The sequence below is a fragment of the Ovis canadensis genome, chromosome 12, assembly GCF_042477335.2.
Source record: "Ovis canadensis isolate MfBH-ARS-UI-01 breed Bighorn chromosome 12, ARS-UI_OviCan_v2, whole genome shotgun sequence".
Lineage (NCBI taxonomy): Eukaryota > Metazoa > Chordata > Mammalia > Artiodactyla > Bovidae > Ovis > Ovis canadensis.
The window spans coordinates 51,578,975-51,594,741 of record NC_091256.1 but is presented as its reverse complement, the minus strand read 5'-3'; the positions used below and the strand labels follow the sequence as shown (position 1 = coordinate 51,594,741).

Sequence of the window (15,767 nt, the reverse complement as noted above, 5' to 3'; positions counted from 1 at the left end):
AATCCTCCTGCAATGTGGAAGACCTGGATTTGATCCCTGGGTTGGGAAGATCCCCAGGAGAAGGGAATGGCAATCCACTCCAGTATGCTTGCCTGGAGAATCCCATGGGCAGAGGAACTTGATAGGGTACAGTCCATGGGGTTGCAAAGAGTCAGACACGACTGAGCAACTAAGCACAGCACAGCAAGGGACTTAACAGCTGTGCCAGCTCATGGTAGGCACTAAACGAGTGTTGGACCGTATTTATTACTGTTTTTGGTATCGCTGTTCTTATTAGGATGTTATTGGAACTTGCACGAAATTAACACCCAGCCTCACATGCTTGGCAGAAACTCCTTCACCTTTGGCAGTGATCTTGGGAAGATGTTGAAGTCTTGCACCAGAGTCTGTTTCATGTTTGTGCACTTATCTCAGTTGGCTTTTTGTAGGGCACCGGTTTGGCAGGTCTCAGTAAGTGGCAACTATTTCACAGCTGCATTATTGCCTTGAGCACCTAGAGTTTCAGCCACAAGCAGTTCTATGGAATGTGCCCAACAGCATGTGCTTTTTAATCTCCTCTGCCTTTGGAATTTCAGGATGACTTCGAATACTCACAACATTGTCCTCACAGCTCCCTGGGATCTGAAGCCCCATTTCTGCCAATATAAATCCATAGTCTCATTGAAGTCACCTGGGGGTTAAGGGCTTGGGAACAGAATGGTCTGGGAGTTAAAACCCCAAAGCTCTGAGCTCTTCTTGTCCTGTTTGTGCCCCAGAGATCCTCCATCAGGAAGAAGGAATGATACTGGTTAAGATTGTGGACTCAAGATTAAACTGCTTAAATCAAACCCCTGCTCCAGTGCTTGTTAGTCTAGGGCTTCCCCTTTATGAGTCTCAGTTTCCTGGTCTGTGAAATGGGGATAATGATACTACATTACTTGTGGGCTTCAGTTAAAGACTGAATGTGATAATATTCCTAAAGCACTTGGTGTCTGGCACATAGTAGGGCTGCAGCAAATATGATTATTCTCCAGTAAGTTTGACCCTTCCCCTTTCCCCTCTGGGTATATGACCTGGCCGAGGTTTTGTACTCTGTCTGTTGGTCCCTCTGGGTCTAGTTTCTTGCCTTTTCTACTTCCTGACTTCTCTTCTCTGGGGAGGGAGTCTGCCAGATGGGAATCAATACCTGTGCTAGTGTTGCCAAGAGTGGACTCCGGTACCATGCCCCTCTTGGGCCTTTCACCGCCCACAACTGCTAAACCCTCTGCTTGCATGTTGGAGGTTATTCATTCATCTAGTTAACTACGTCCAAACTCAAGTGGTTGGTATAGGAGCTCAGAAAAGTAGGAGTTAAGTACAGCGTTTCCCATTGCCTTTTGCCTTACTTGATACAACAAGGCACCCTTATCCCCACTTTACAGATGAGGAAATTAGGCACAGAGGGATTCAGCAGCTTGCTCAAAGTCTCAAATAGGGTCAGAGGAGGAGCCTGACACAAACCCCATGCTCTATCCCCAGACCTCACCTTCTTAATAAACACCAGGCTATGCCGAGTGGCCTTTGCTCTCTGACATCAGGACTGTGGGCCATTGTGAGGATTTGCTGGGAGAACCCATGTCCAGTTGTGCTTCAATTCTGGTCACATTAATACATGCTCAGTAGAACTTAACCCTATAATGACAATAATACTGCTTTTGTCTCTTTCCTGACCCACCAACTTGCAGTAATGTAGGAGCATCAGTCACAGGACCCGTATATGTTAGATGTTTACTCTTCCTCTCCAACCCACTGCAGTTGATAGCAAAACCCAGGAGAAATGGGCAGGTCTTGGAAGTCTGATTGTAATACAGAGTTGCAGATTCCCATTAAGTCTAAGAAAATCATAAAATTCTTTTCTTTTTTTTAAAAAATTATTTACTTATTTATTTTTGGCTGTGCTGGGCCTTTGTTGCTGTGTGGACTTTCTCTAGTTGTGGCAAGTGGGGGCTACTCTCTAGTTGCGAAGCACATGCCCCAGGGTGAGAGGGCTTCAGTAATTGCAGCGCGTGGGCGCAGTAGTTGGCAGCTCCCGGGCTCTAGAGCACAGGCTCCATAGTTGTGGCACATGGGCTTAGTTGGAATACAGCATGTGGAATTTTCCTGGACCAGAGATCGAACCCGTGTCTCCTGCACTGACAGGTAGAATCTTTACCACTGAGCCACCAGGGAAGCCCCATAAAATTCCTTCTTGATTATAAGAGTTATAATCCTGTGGTTAATGTAGTACAGTTGGAAAAACAAAGACAAAAACGTGCCATCAGATGGAGTCAGTTTAGGTCCCAGGGTTTCAGGGTGGGACTGAGAGGTCAGGTCCCCCCGGTCATTCAGGTCAGAGTGAGGGTTGGAGGCTGGGCATGGGGTGGGTGCATCTAGGGGAATGGAAGGGGCTACAGACTGTGGGAGGCCACAGATGGAGTGGGAGCGGCAGGACCCTCCTTCTCATCCGCTGTACTCCATGAAGTTTCTGAACTCAAAAGATGCTGCTAGTGACTGGGTTTCCGGTGGCAGAAATCGCTGGAGCCTGATGCAGAGCTAAGTCTGGACGACACGCTCCAACACAGGCAGGAGGGCTATAAAGAGGCAGAAGGGAAAGTCAAGGTTTTGGGAAGTAGGGGTTTTACCCTGAATTGAGTGCTGGCTCTCAGGAAGCTGGGCAATTCTTAATCAACCTTATTAAGAGGCAGAGAGGCTAGACAGAAACTGAAGCTATCCTTGCCTAAGAAGCAGCAGTCACTCATGTGAGCCATTGTTGGTCATTGTTGTGCCTTGGACACTCCTCTAGGCCCAGCTCCTGAGGAGCGCTTGGCTTCCCCAGAGCTCAGATCCTGCTACATGTGTGGCTTTATCAGCTCCAACTCCTGCTTGCAGATGGCTTCTCCTGCAGTAGCTTTCCCTTTCAAGCCCCTTGGGTGGTTTCACTGGAGAGTGCCTTCTGCCAGACATTTCCCTGTGAACAAATGTCTTCCCCTGGCACCCAGGAGGATAGATTTCCAGCAAGATTTTTGGGTGAGGGTTGGGGTAGATGCCAGCCAGTCCTGCTGGTATAGCAGCAGAGAAACTATTAGCCAATTCAACAAGGCCCTCTTGTTAGCAATTTCTGGACCTCAAGCCAAAGCGGTGAGAGGTGGGTTTTTCGTTGGCTGTGCTCTCTCAGCCCTGGGCTAAGAGTTGTTCCTTGTATCTGCAATTGTTTTGAGCTTTCTTTACTTCTTGCCTGTCAATCTTGTATGACTCCTATATCCTGTTATGGTTAATGTGCATGCGTGCTAATTCGGTTCAGCTGTGTCTGACTCTTTGCGACCCGCTGGACTGCAGGCTCCTGGGCTCCTCTGTACATGGGATCCTTCAGGCAAGTATACTGAAGTGGGTTGCCATTTCTTTCTCCAGGGGAATCTTCCCAGCCCAGGGATTGAACCTGCCAGGCAGTCTGCAGGATACTGCAGTGTGAGCACCTAGAACTAGGAAGCAGAGTCCTTCTCTCCTGAGATGTCTCACAGTACTCTTTCTTGACAATGCTTTGCTGCCAATCGACAAAGGAAAGATGTTGAAAGGTTCCAGTCTATTTTCAAAGAGCAGGCAAAAATTGTGAGTTTGGAGCTAAGAGGCAATGCACTGACAACTGGCAAAACCCCAAATGTCATTTAGCAGCAGAAAAGGTAAAAACTTGTGGTATGTTCATGCAATGGAATGCTATATCAGAATGAGAATGAATGAACTGATACATGCAACAGAAAGATTACATACAACGCAGCGTTCAAAGAAAGAAGCTGCATATAAAGGAACACTCATGATTCCATGTATACAAAATTCAGAAACTAGACAAATGAGTCTTGACTGTTAAAGAAGGATTGTAGTTACCTCTATTGGGTGTAGTAACTGGGGGAGGGGGCATGGTGATGGGGAGGAGAGGCTCTTTTTCCCCTTTTGGGTGCTGGTTACCTGGGTGTGTTAGTCTTGTGAGAATTCCTCAAGCTGATCCTTACGAATGAAGCACATTTTTGTATGCATATATTTATTTATTACAGCTCAGCAAAATTGACTTGACAAATGAGAGGATGTTTACACACCCATGTTCACTGCAGCACTATTTGCGATTCCTCAGTTAGGTTCTCTAATTACCCCTTCTTACAGGAGAAGAAGGGGTTCCCCTGGTAGCTCAGATGGTAAAAGATCTGCCTGTAATTCAGGAGACCAGGGTGCAATATCTGGGTCAGGAAGTTCCTCTGGAGGAGGGCATGGCAACCCACTCCAGTATTCTTGCTGGGAGAATCCCCATGGACAGAGGAGCCTGGAGGGCTACAGTCTATAGGGTCACACAGAATCAGACATGACTGACGCGACTTAGCATGCGTGCATGCACAGGAAAGGAAACGGACGTGCAGAGAACGGACCTAAGTGACCTAAGACTACAGAGCCAATAAGTGGAAAAGTCAGGACTCAACCCAGGAGGGCAGGCCTCTGAGTGGGTCCTTTTAACTTTGGGCTGTGCTGCTTCTCCTAAGGTAAACTGGAACATCAAAGTGGGGCCAGGACAACCAACTGGTGTACAATGCGTTTTGCCCACCCTGACCAGATGCCCATGAGGAAGACTGGCCACATGTCCTGTTTTACAGTGAAAAGATCAGGCCACAGACTCCTATGCAGCCTGTAGGCGACCCCTCCCTTGGGGTCCAGGTGCAGGTGCTGTTTGAGCCTGATCTTTACTGAAAATTTGGGAAGCCCCTCTCCTGAGACTCCCCCCTTCCCCGACAGGTGGAATTGGTTTTCTTGGTCCCTGTATTCCCTGAGGAGGTGGGTCACTCTGGCTCCCACTGGTCGTGCCATGAGTGGCTCAAGTCACAGATCAAAGTTAATCCAAGAGTGGGAGGAAGGACAGAGCCCATATCACTGGCTCAAGTCCTGCTGAGCACCAGACCCAAGCTCCTTGCAACCTTGGGAACGTGGTTGTCCTGTGGCCGGTGCTTCAGCTGCGCTAAGCACCTTTTTCCTGGGGGTCTTTCTCTGGGCTGTCTTTGAGCACTTCCTCACCACGAATGTCCCCTCTGCTCTACGACATCCTGCCAAGTTCCGATCTCTGCACTGCATATTCATCTGCGTGGTCACTTTGGTGAGTTGGCACTCAACCCCCTCATGGGTTGGAGTGAGCTTTCTTTCTCTCTCTGTTCCTCTCTCTAGGTCCCTTGGAGGGACAGGAGGGCCTGTCCTTCTTTCATTTGCCTTCCCTCTCTGTCTTCAGACTCTCCCAAGAAAGACAGACTTTGCTGCACAGTGGGCTCTCCATGTCTGCAAGTCCTGCATCCGTGGAGGGGGGTCCACTGTAAGAGATTGAGCATCTGAAGATGTTGGTATCGTGGGGTCCTGGAACCAAGCCTTCACGGACAGTGAAGGACAGATGGGCGATAGTCCTCTTTTGTGTCTGCTATTTTCTCCCTCTTCCCTTCCCATCCTTCCTCTCACCCACCCTCCCTCTTTTTCCTTCCTTCAACAGCACTTACTGAATGCCAATCAGCGGGCTCGTTTCTGAGGCTTCCCAAACTATCCCAGGCCCAGCCCCTCCCCTGAAATGGCTCTGAGCCTGACAGAATGAGCCTGCTTCAGCTACAGCGTCTTCACTTCACAGCACACAGGTGGCCCCCACCCCCAGCAAAGATTGCAAGCACCTGGAAGGCAGGGCCCACCTTATCTATCCCAGGGCCTGGCACCTAGCACATGCGTACTTACCGTTTGCTGATCAATCACCAGGGAATTCACCCAGCATTTCAGAGTGGCCACCCCACTGGGCTCACTCTGAGCAGGGGTTTGAGATCTGGGAGGAAATGGCGCATGCCTGGAGCAGCAGAATTGGGAATAGTTTGGCTTCTAGTGAGAGGCAGGCAACTTGATTTAATGACAATGTCCCAACCATGGGTGGAGATCAACCAGCTCACACTGATGACCTGTGGGGAGAACAACTGTTGAAGGAAGTGAGGAGGCCATGCTCAGCTCAGAGAGCTACTCCCTGGCTGTGTGATTTTGGGCAATTTGCTTCACCCCTCTGTGCCTTAATTTCATTATCTCTGAAGGGGGAATAATTGTGTTTCTTCCATCAGGTTGGTAAGAAAATTAAGATACCAGGTGACAAGGGTTTGGTGATATTTGGCAAATAATTGGCTTCCCAGGTGGCCCAATGGTAAAGAATCTGCCTGCCAAGCCAGGAGATGGGGGTTTGATCCCTGGGTTGGGAAGATCCTCTGGAGTAGGAAATGGCAACCCACTCCGGTATTCTTGCCTGGGAAATTCCCTGGACAGAGGACCCTAGTGGCCTATAGTCCATGGGGTTGTAAGAAGTCAGACGTGACTGAGCCCTGAGCACATTCGGTAAATAAGTAAAACGTGTTTCTTGGGCCATTGGGCTGTTTCATCAAGGATACAGATGACTTTCAGAGAAATGAACAAGTCTAGTTTATAATTAGGTGAACGCTACTGCCCCAAGGAGACAGGCTGAGGAGATGGTATGCACATCTCTCTTATTAATCCTGGTCATGCACTTTGCTGGAGGTCACGTTGTCTCAAGCCAACAGCTGCAATCTGCATGGAATTCCAGGATTTGAGGCCCTTGGACTGAAAATGATGTCCAAGTGGCCCAGAAAACCTGCGATCTTTCCAAACTTTGGTGATTCTCCTCAGGTGTAGCCCACAAGCCAAGCATCTCCTAATGACATCTGCTCCTGGGAGGCTCTGAGATGGGTCTGAGCTTGGCTGTGGAGGGTGAATCTAGCTTGTGAAGTTCCATCCTGGTCCCCCGAGCCCTGAGCCCTCCTAGAACAGACTGGTCACTACAGGTGACAGTGATAAGCATGGTGATATCCAAGTGGTTCATTTGCTTCCAGAAGACAGATAGATACAGAAGGCAAACGAATTTTAAGGACAAGGAAGCAAAAACCTAAAAGACTCTACAGCCCAGAAATCAGGTGCCTAGTTTCGTAGTCAGACAACTCTGGGTCTGAGTGCTGAATCTCCGCTTGCTAATTTTGTGGACTAATGTCTTTGAGACTCTATTTTCTCCTCTAAATTGGTAAGGATAGCCGGAGATGCTTTGTATAGGGGTGAGGTGGGGAGTGAGTGAGAAATGCATTTAAGGTGCGGGGTATAGTGCCGGGTGCTTAGAAAGGACTCCATAAAAATAGATTATTAGTAGTATATATATATAAAATCTTTGAAGGCAAAGATACAGCATTTGCTAAAATCATTATCGATTTGAAGGCTGTAATGAATGACTTCATAATATGAATGGGGAAGGAAATGGCAACCCACTCCAGTATTCTTGCCTGGAAAATCCATGAATGAATTTTCCATGGTTGGAGGAACCTGGTGGGCTACAGTCCACGGGGTTGCAAAGAGTAGGACATGACTTAGCAACTAAACCGCCACCATGAATAACTTCAGGCTTTCCTGGTGGCTCAGACAGTAAAGAATCTGCCTGCAATGCGGGAGACCTGGGTTTGATCCCTTGGTCGGGAAGATCCCTGGAGAAGAGAATGGCAAACCACTCCAATATTCTTGCCTGGAGAATTCCATGGTCAGAGGAGACCAGTGGGCTACAGTCTATGCAGTTGCAAAGAGTTGGACACAACTGAGCAACTAACACACACACACACACACACACACACACACACACGAATGACGTCGACCTTCCTATAAGATATGAGGATTAATATGGAAAATGCTGTAGAGTTCATTTTAAAAGTTAAGCTCTCCTAGAATATTTTGTAAGAGTCTTAATATTCATCTGAAGTTCTAGACCTCAGGCTTTCCTAAACTACTGATGGTCCCATTTGTAATCCTACTAACACATTCTATTTATTTACTTATTTAGTTTTGGCTGCACTGGGTTTTCGCTGCTGTGTGGGGGCTGTCTCTAGTTTCAGGGAGTGGGAACCACTCTCCAGTTTGCGATGCTCGGGCTTCTCATTGCGGTGTCTTTTCTTGCTGCAGGCTCTCGGGCTTCATAGTTGCAGTGTGCAGGCTTAGTTGCCCTGAGGCATGTGGAATCTTCCTGGACCAGGGATTGATCCCATGTCTCCTGCCCTGGCAGGTGGATTTCTATCCACCACCCTACCAGGGAAGTCCTGATACATTCTTATAAATAATATTAGATGGGCCAAAAAGTTTGTTTGTGTTTTTCCAGACAATAACAGAAAAAATATACTATACTCGTAGTATTTATATATATGTATAATAACATTTATGCAAACAATATAATTATAATATAGATATATAATACTTATGTACTTCTGTTTATATTATATATACTATATACTTATATAAATATAAAGCCTATTGTAAATATTATATATAATATTATAAATAATAATAGACAGTATATGATTATAAATAATATACTGTTAAATAATAAATAATATACTATAATATTGTGATAATATAAATAATATAGACAGTATAATACTATAATATTTATTTTATTAAATATATTTAATATAACTATATTTTATTAAATAAATATATTTATTTTGTTAAATTTATGTTATAAATAATATACCATTAAATAAATAATATACTATAATATTATAATAATATTATAAATAATATAGACAGTATAATATTATAAATAATAATAGACAGTAATCAATCTTCCTAAATTGTTTCTGTCCTAAATGACTAGCTCTGGCAAATGTGAACTCATTGCTGGAAAAAACAAACCAAACCAGACTTCCCGGGTGGTCCAGTGGGTTAAGTATCCACCTTGCAATGCAGGGGACCTGGTTTTGTCCCTGGTCCGGGAAAATCCCACATGCCACAGAGCATCTAAGCCCGTGTGCCACAACTGCTGAGCCCATGCCCCACCAGAGGAGGAGCCACCACAATGAGAAGCCCGCACCGCAACTAGAGAGCAGCCACTGCTCTCTGCAGCTAGAGAAAGTCCATGCACAGCAATGAAGACCCAGCACAGCCAAATAAATATTAAAAAAAAAACAAAAACAAATCTAACTTCCTGGCTGTATCTAGTGACCTTTCAGAATGCGGTGCTAAGAGATGTTTATCACCACTTTGCATTGTTCAAAATCCCTGAACCATTTACACTTCAAGATGCTGGAATGGGTTCCTCAGATGTGGGCCAAGTGGTGGGAAAGGAGGTCATCCTCACGGCCCTGGTAACCTTGCTCTCCTCCAACTCAAGCAGAAAAGTAGTGGTTTTGTTGGGAGTTCCCTTTTGAGAAACCTTAGCCTTGGCAGTGGGGCAGCTGGCGTAGGGGTGGGGTTGTCTCCATGGAGGGAATGCACTGGGGCATCCCACAGACCTTGGGCAAGGTCACACCAATGGGTGTGACCTCACACTTGCCAGAACCCACCAGTGACACACTCCCCATGGATGGTCACATCTGATTCCCAAGCTTCATCCTCAGGGACTGTAGACCCGATTCTTCTATTTTAAGAACGAGGAACGCTGAAGCTCAGAGAAGGGAATGCTTGAGGTCTTTCAGTGAGATAGCAGTAGGTAGAGCTAAGTCTTGGTGAAGGCAATGGCACCCCACTCCAGTACTCTTGCCTGGAAAATCCCATGGATGGAGGTGCCTGGTAAGCTGCGGTCCATGGGGTTGCTAAGAGTTGGACATGACTGAGCAACTTCACTTTTACTTTTCACTTTCATGCACTGGAGAAGGAAATGGCAACTCATTCCAGTGTTCTTGCCTGGAGAATCCCAGGGATGGGGGAGCCTGGTGGGCTGCTGTCTATGGGGTCGCACAGAGTCAGACACGACTGAAGTGACTTAGCAGCAGCAGCAGGAGCAGCAGAGCTGTCTTGAATTCGAATCTGCTTGATTCCAGAACCCAAGCTGTTTCAAGGCTAGTGGTTGAGAACATAAATTCTGTATCTTACTCACTGATGGGCAAGGCACTTGACCTTGGTATGCCTCACTTGCCCCATCTGCAAAATGGAACTGATAATTGTGCTTGACTTAGAAGGATTGCTGAACAGTTTGAGCCAGTTAGTAACCTAAAGCCCTTGGACCAGGATTGGCATGTTGCAGGTGACAGGTAAGTGTCAGCTGTTCTTACTGTGTTCAGTATCATCATCTCATGCTGTTTTCTTTCTGACACAGACATATATTCCATGTGAGGTCCATAGAAGAGATGATCTGACATGGTTGAAATGCATTTATTACATGTGATACAACACCATGTAACTGCATCTCATGAAATATTTCAGTGTTTGTTTGCCTATAACCAGAGTGACCATATTAGTTTAAAAACAATGGACTTCTTTTCACATTTGGCAGATAGGTGGCCCTTGTACCATTGATCCCTCTTCCTGAGCCCATGGACTTCCCTGATAGGTCAGTTGGTAAAGAATCTGCCTGCAATGCAGGGGACCCTAGTTCGATTCCTGGGTTGAGAAGATCTGCTGGAGAAGGAATAGGCTACCCACTTCAGTATTCTTGGGCTTTCCTTGTGGCTCAGCTGGTAAAGAATCTGTCTGCAATGTGGGAGACCTGGGTTGGATCCCTGGGTTGGGACGATCCCCTGGAGAGGGGAAAGGCTATCCACTCCAGTATTCTGGCCTGAAGAGTCCAATGAAGTGTATAGTCCATGGGGTCGCAAAGAGTCAGACACAACTGAACGACTTTTACTTTCTTTCCTGAACCCATGGCAGACATCCCTAATTGGTCTCATTACTTTTTTCTGTTGAACACAAATGTGGCTTAAGCATCTGTCCTAATCCATGGAGGCAATGATGGTGTTAATCCAGGTGTTAACCTGTCTCTGCCATCTCAAGCTGGGGGCCAAAGAGAGCAAGGTTGCCAGTCATCTTGCCTTGGACATTTGTTTTGATGGGCTCAATGCCCAACCACTCAGCCCAAACGTGGGCTAGCTCTTTGGCAAATTCTTACCACGGTTCAACCAAGAGCTTTTGGGAAGAAATTCTGCAAACCTGATCCTTTATCTGGACGCACTCTCCAGAGCCTGTCGCTTCCTGATCAGCCCTGGGGCCATGCTTTGAGGCACATGAGAAACTGCAAGAACATCCTAGCAGTTACAAGCAGCAGGAGTCGTCTGCTGCTGCCAAGTCGCTTCAGTCGTGTCCGACTTTGTGTGACCCCATAGATGGCAGCCCACCAGGCTCCCCCGTCCCTGGGATTCTCCAGGCAAGAACACTGGAGTGGGTTGCCGTTTCCCTCTCCATGGAGTCATCTACCATTCAGATAGACCCTAACCTCCCTAATCTCTCCCTTTCTTTCTCTTACCTCTAACAGGGGAATATATTTGAGAAGATAGGGGTTTGCTCCCTGCCCAGATTTCTCCAGTTTTTGCAGAATAGCGTGAGAATCAAGGAGGATACTGCGCTTGTGGTAACCAACCTGCATTTTGGGACCATACTAGTCAGGCTGTTCTAGTCCAAGACACCCTCCCCCAGTCCCCGGCGAGGTATCATCTTCTTCCATGGAGGAGCAGCCTTAATGGGGAGCCTGGGTAAGCTCCTCCACGGTGGCTTCATAAAGGAAGAGCCTCAGCCACACACACAGCTTTGCCCCCTACCCCTCCCATGGGAACCTTGTTGGAGTTTCTCCAAGAAATCAGAAATGGATTGCCATTTCCTTCTCCAGAAAAAAGTCAGCAGTTGGAGATTTTTATTGGGAGTCCAGACCATGGGCTTTGGGCTCAAGTCAGCAGATGGTGTGGAAATGTTCTTTTTTACACTATGATAGTCTAGGTCAAGGAGAGGGTGGTGAAGTGGCTGGGGAGGTGAGGGGGGTGGGGGTGGCATTTATGGCCCTGCAGTATTGACTCTGCTCCCCTCACCCTGCTCACCACTCATAGCCATCGCTAATCCTGTCTGTTCTTCCCCGCAATATTTCTCAAATGCACACATTTCTTGCAGGCTCTGCAAGATCACTGTGATCTTTCTCTTGCCGCATCCCTTTACTCCCACATCTCAACAACTGCTCTCCCCCGTCACTCCTGGCCCTTCACGGTCTCATCCTCACCCAGTAGCCAGAAGGAGCTCATAAAAGTATAAGTTGGAACTTGTCTGTCTTGCACTGAAACCCTTCTTGTGGCTTTCCAGGTGTTTTCTTTTGTTTTTAATAATTTTATTTGTTTTTGGCTGTGCTGAGTCTTCTTTGCTGCTCGGGCTTTTCCCTAGTTTTGGTGAGTGGGGGCTACTCCCTATGTACTGCATCGGCTTCTTACTGCAGTGGCTTCTTGTTCTGGCTCCCTGGCTCTAGAGCGCAGGCTCAATGCCTATGGCACACAGAATTAGCTGCTCAACGACATGCAGGATCTTCCCAGACCAGGGATCGAACCCATATCTCCTGCATTGGCAGGTGGATTCTTTACCACTAAGCCACCAGGGAAGCCCTAGGGTCTTTTTTCAAAAAATAAATTTGTTTATCACTTTTGTCTGTGCTAGGTCTTTGTTGCTGTGTGCGGGCTTTCTCTAGAGGCAGCAGGCATGGGCCACTGTGCCACAGTGTGCAGGTTTCTTACTGAGGCGGCTTCTCTTGTTGCAGAAGAGCACAGCCTCTAGGGCACTTGGCCTTCAGTAGTTGTGGCACAGGGGGTTAGTTGCCCCGTGGCATGTGGGATGTTGGTTCCCAGACCTGGGAACGAAGCCACATCCCTGCATTGGAAGGCAGATTCTTAACCATTGGACCACCAGGCAAGACCCCTCCAGGGTCTTTAGATGAAACCTGAACTCCCCCCAGTAGCCGGTGCTGGCCCTTCAGACCTCTCCTGCCTGCTCACCTGGGCTCCCGCCACCCCACAGTGATCACTCTGTGGCAGCCACACTGCCTGTGCAGCAGACACTTCAGGCTCCTTCTCTCTGAATCTCCCTCACTTGCTGTTTCCCGGCCTCCAGAGCTGTCTCCCTGCACCCCCTCACTTTGCAGGACTGGTGACCCCTTCTTCATTCTTCCAGTTCAATCTCAAAGGTCCCTCCCCAGAGTGGCCTCCTGGACATCTTCTCTAAAGAGCTCTCCCTGCCCACTCTAGAGCCCTGCCCTATGCCCGGGGTCCATCCATCCTTGACATCATCCTTTGACATTTTCTTCATGGCAGTTGTCACAAGCTGAATGTATCTCCTTCCTCCAGGTGTTTCCTGATTTACTGTCTGCATCCCACAACTAAGAATGGAAAGTCTGAGAGTGCAAGAAAGACTTCTATTTTGCTTGTTGCAGGACCCCAGGGCCAGACCCACGGTTTTATTTCTTGCATAAGATCTCTTCAAGAAAATTGGATATAGCAAAGGAACGTTTCATGCAAGGATGGGCACAATAAAGGACAGAAATGATAAGGACCTAGCAGAAGCAGAAGGGATTAAGAAGTGGTAAGAATACACAGAAGTATGTAGAAAAGGTCTTAATGACCTGGATAACCATGGTGGTATGGTCACTCACCTGGAGCCAGACATCCTGGAGGATGAAGTCAAGTGGGCCTTACAAAGTATTACTACAAACAAAGCCAGTGGAAGTGATGGGGAATTCTAGCTGAGTTATTTAAAATTCTAAAAGATGCTTCTGCTAAAGTGTTACACACAAATTTGGATAATTCAGCAGTGGCCACAGGACTGGAAAATGTCAGTTTTCATTCCAATCCCGAAGAAGGGCAATGCCAAAGAATGTTTAAACTACTGGACAATTGTGCTCATTTCACATGCTAGCAAGATAATGCTCAAAATCCTCCAAGCTAGGCTTTGATAGTATGTGAACCAAGAACTTCCAGATGTACAAGCTGTGTTTAAAAAAGGCAGAGTAACTAGAGATCAAACTGCCAACATCCCTTGGATCATAGAAAAAGCAAGAGAATTCCAGAAAAACATCTATTTCTGCTTCATTGACTACGCCAAAGACTTTGACTGTGTGGATCACAACAAACCGTGGAAAATTCTTAGAGATGGGAATACCAGACCACCTTACCTGTCTTTTGAGAAACTTGTATGTAGGTCAAGAAGAAACAGTTAGAACTGGACATGAAACAATGGACTGGTTCAAAATTGGGAAAGGAGTATGTCAAGGCTATATACTGTCACCCTGCTTATTTAACTTATACACAGAGTATATCTTAGAAAATGTCAGGCTGGATGAATCACAAGCTGGAATCAAGATTGATGGTAGAAATATCAACAGTCTCAGATATGCAGATGATACCACTCTAATGGCAGAAAGTGAAGAGGAACTAAAGGATTTTTTGATGGTAGTGAAAGAAAAGAGTGAAAAAGCTGGCTTAAAACTCAATGTTCAAGTGCTCGCTTCGGCAGCACATATACTAAAATTGGAACAATACAGAGAAGATTAGCATGGCCCCTGCGCAAGGATGACATGCAAATTCGTGAAGCGTTCCATATTTTTTTCATGTTTGGGAATGCATGTAAGAATTAAAGATTTTAAAATTAAAAAAAAAAAAAAGAGAGAGAGCTCTAGCCAGAAATCAACCCTGATGCCACCTTGACCTTGGTCTTCTAGCCTCCAAAACAGTGAGGAAATAAACTTTTGTTGTTTAAATCAAAACAAAACAAAACAAAACAAAAACTCAATGTTCAAAACACTAAGATCATGGCATCTGGTCCCATCATTTCATGGCAAACAGAAGGGGAAAAATTGGAAGCAGTGACAGGTTTTATTTTCCTGGGCTCCAAAATCACTGCAGATGGTGACTGCAGCCATGAGATTAAAAGATGTTTGCTCCTTGGAAGGAAAGTTATGACAAACCTAGACAGTGTACTAAAAAGTAGTGACATCACTTTTCTGACAAGGGTCCATATAGCCAAAGCTATGGCTTTTCCAGTCATCATGTACTGGATGTGAGAGGTAGAACATAAAGAAGGCTGAGTTCTGAAGAATTGATGCCTTCAAATTCTCCAGGTGCTGGAGAAGAGTCTTGAGAATTCTTTGGCCTGCAAGGAGATCAAATCAGTTAATCCTAGAGGAAATCAACCTTGAATATTCACTGGAAAGACTGATGCTGAAGCTGAAGCTCCAATACTTTGACCACCTGATGCAAAGAGCTGACTCACTGGAAAAGACCCTGATGCTGGGAGATTGAAGGCAAAAGAAGGGGGTGGCAGAGGATGAGATGGTTATATAGCATCACCAACTCAATGGACATGAATTTGAGCAAACTCTGGGAGATAGTGGACAGTGCACCGGTGTGTCGCACTAGTGTGCGACAGTCCTTGGGGGCCCCCAAATGTCAAACACAACTTAGGGACTGAACAACAATGAGCACATGAATACCTAGATGGATGGATGGGTGAATAATTGGGTAAAGGGATATAAACCAACTAACAAACGGGAGGATGGAGAGATGGCTGCACAGGAGAAAATCTGCCCATGTGAAGAGACTAGCTGTCTCATTACATGTTCCCTGAGATTAGGCTGTACTGCCACCTTGTGGTAGAATATAATATCTGAACTTGGTGCCTGGATGCTCTCCCTGAGTATCTACTTTGTGGGACTGCACTGGTGGCTCAGTGGTAGAGAATCTGCCTGCAATGCAGGAGACCCTGGAGATGAGGCTTCAGTCCCTGGGTCAGGAAGATCCCCTGAAGGAAATGGCAACCTGGCAATCAACGCCAGTGTTCTTGCCAGGAGAATTCCCTGGACAGAGAAGCCTGCAGGCTGTAGTCTGTGGTGAGCACACATGCACACATCTCCTTTGTACTGGCCCCCTTGTCCAAGATCACTCCTCCCTTTCAGAGGCCTCTGGGAGCACTCCATTTTTTGTCTGCGACTGTTCCTCTTCCTCTGT

General features: G+C 46.6%; 1 non-coding gene across 1 annotated transcript; it reads left to right on the top strand.

Moving 5' to 3' along the window:
• The first annotated feature begins 14,261 nt into the window (after positions 1–14,261).
• On the top strand, positions 14,262–14,368 carry LOC138416724 (U6 spliceosomal RNA). Its single transcript, XR_011247840.1, has one exon. It is a non-coding gene; the product is annotated as a U6 spliceosomal RNA (small nuclear RNA).
• The last annotated feature ends 1,399 nt before the right edge of the window (positions 14,369–15,767 follow it).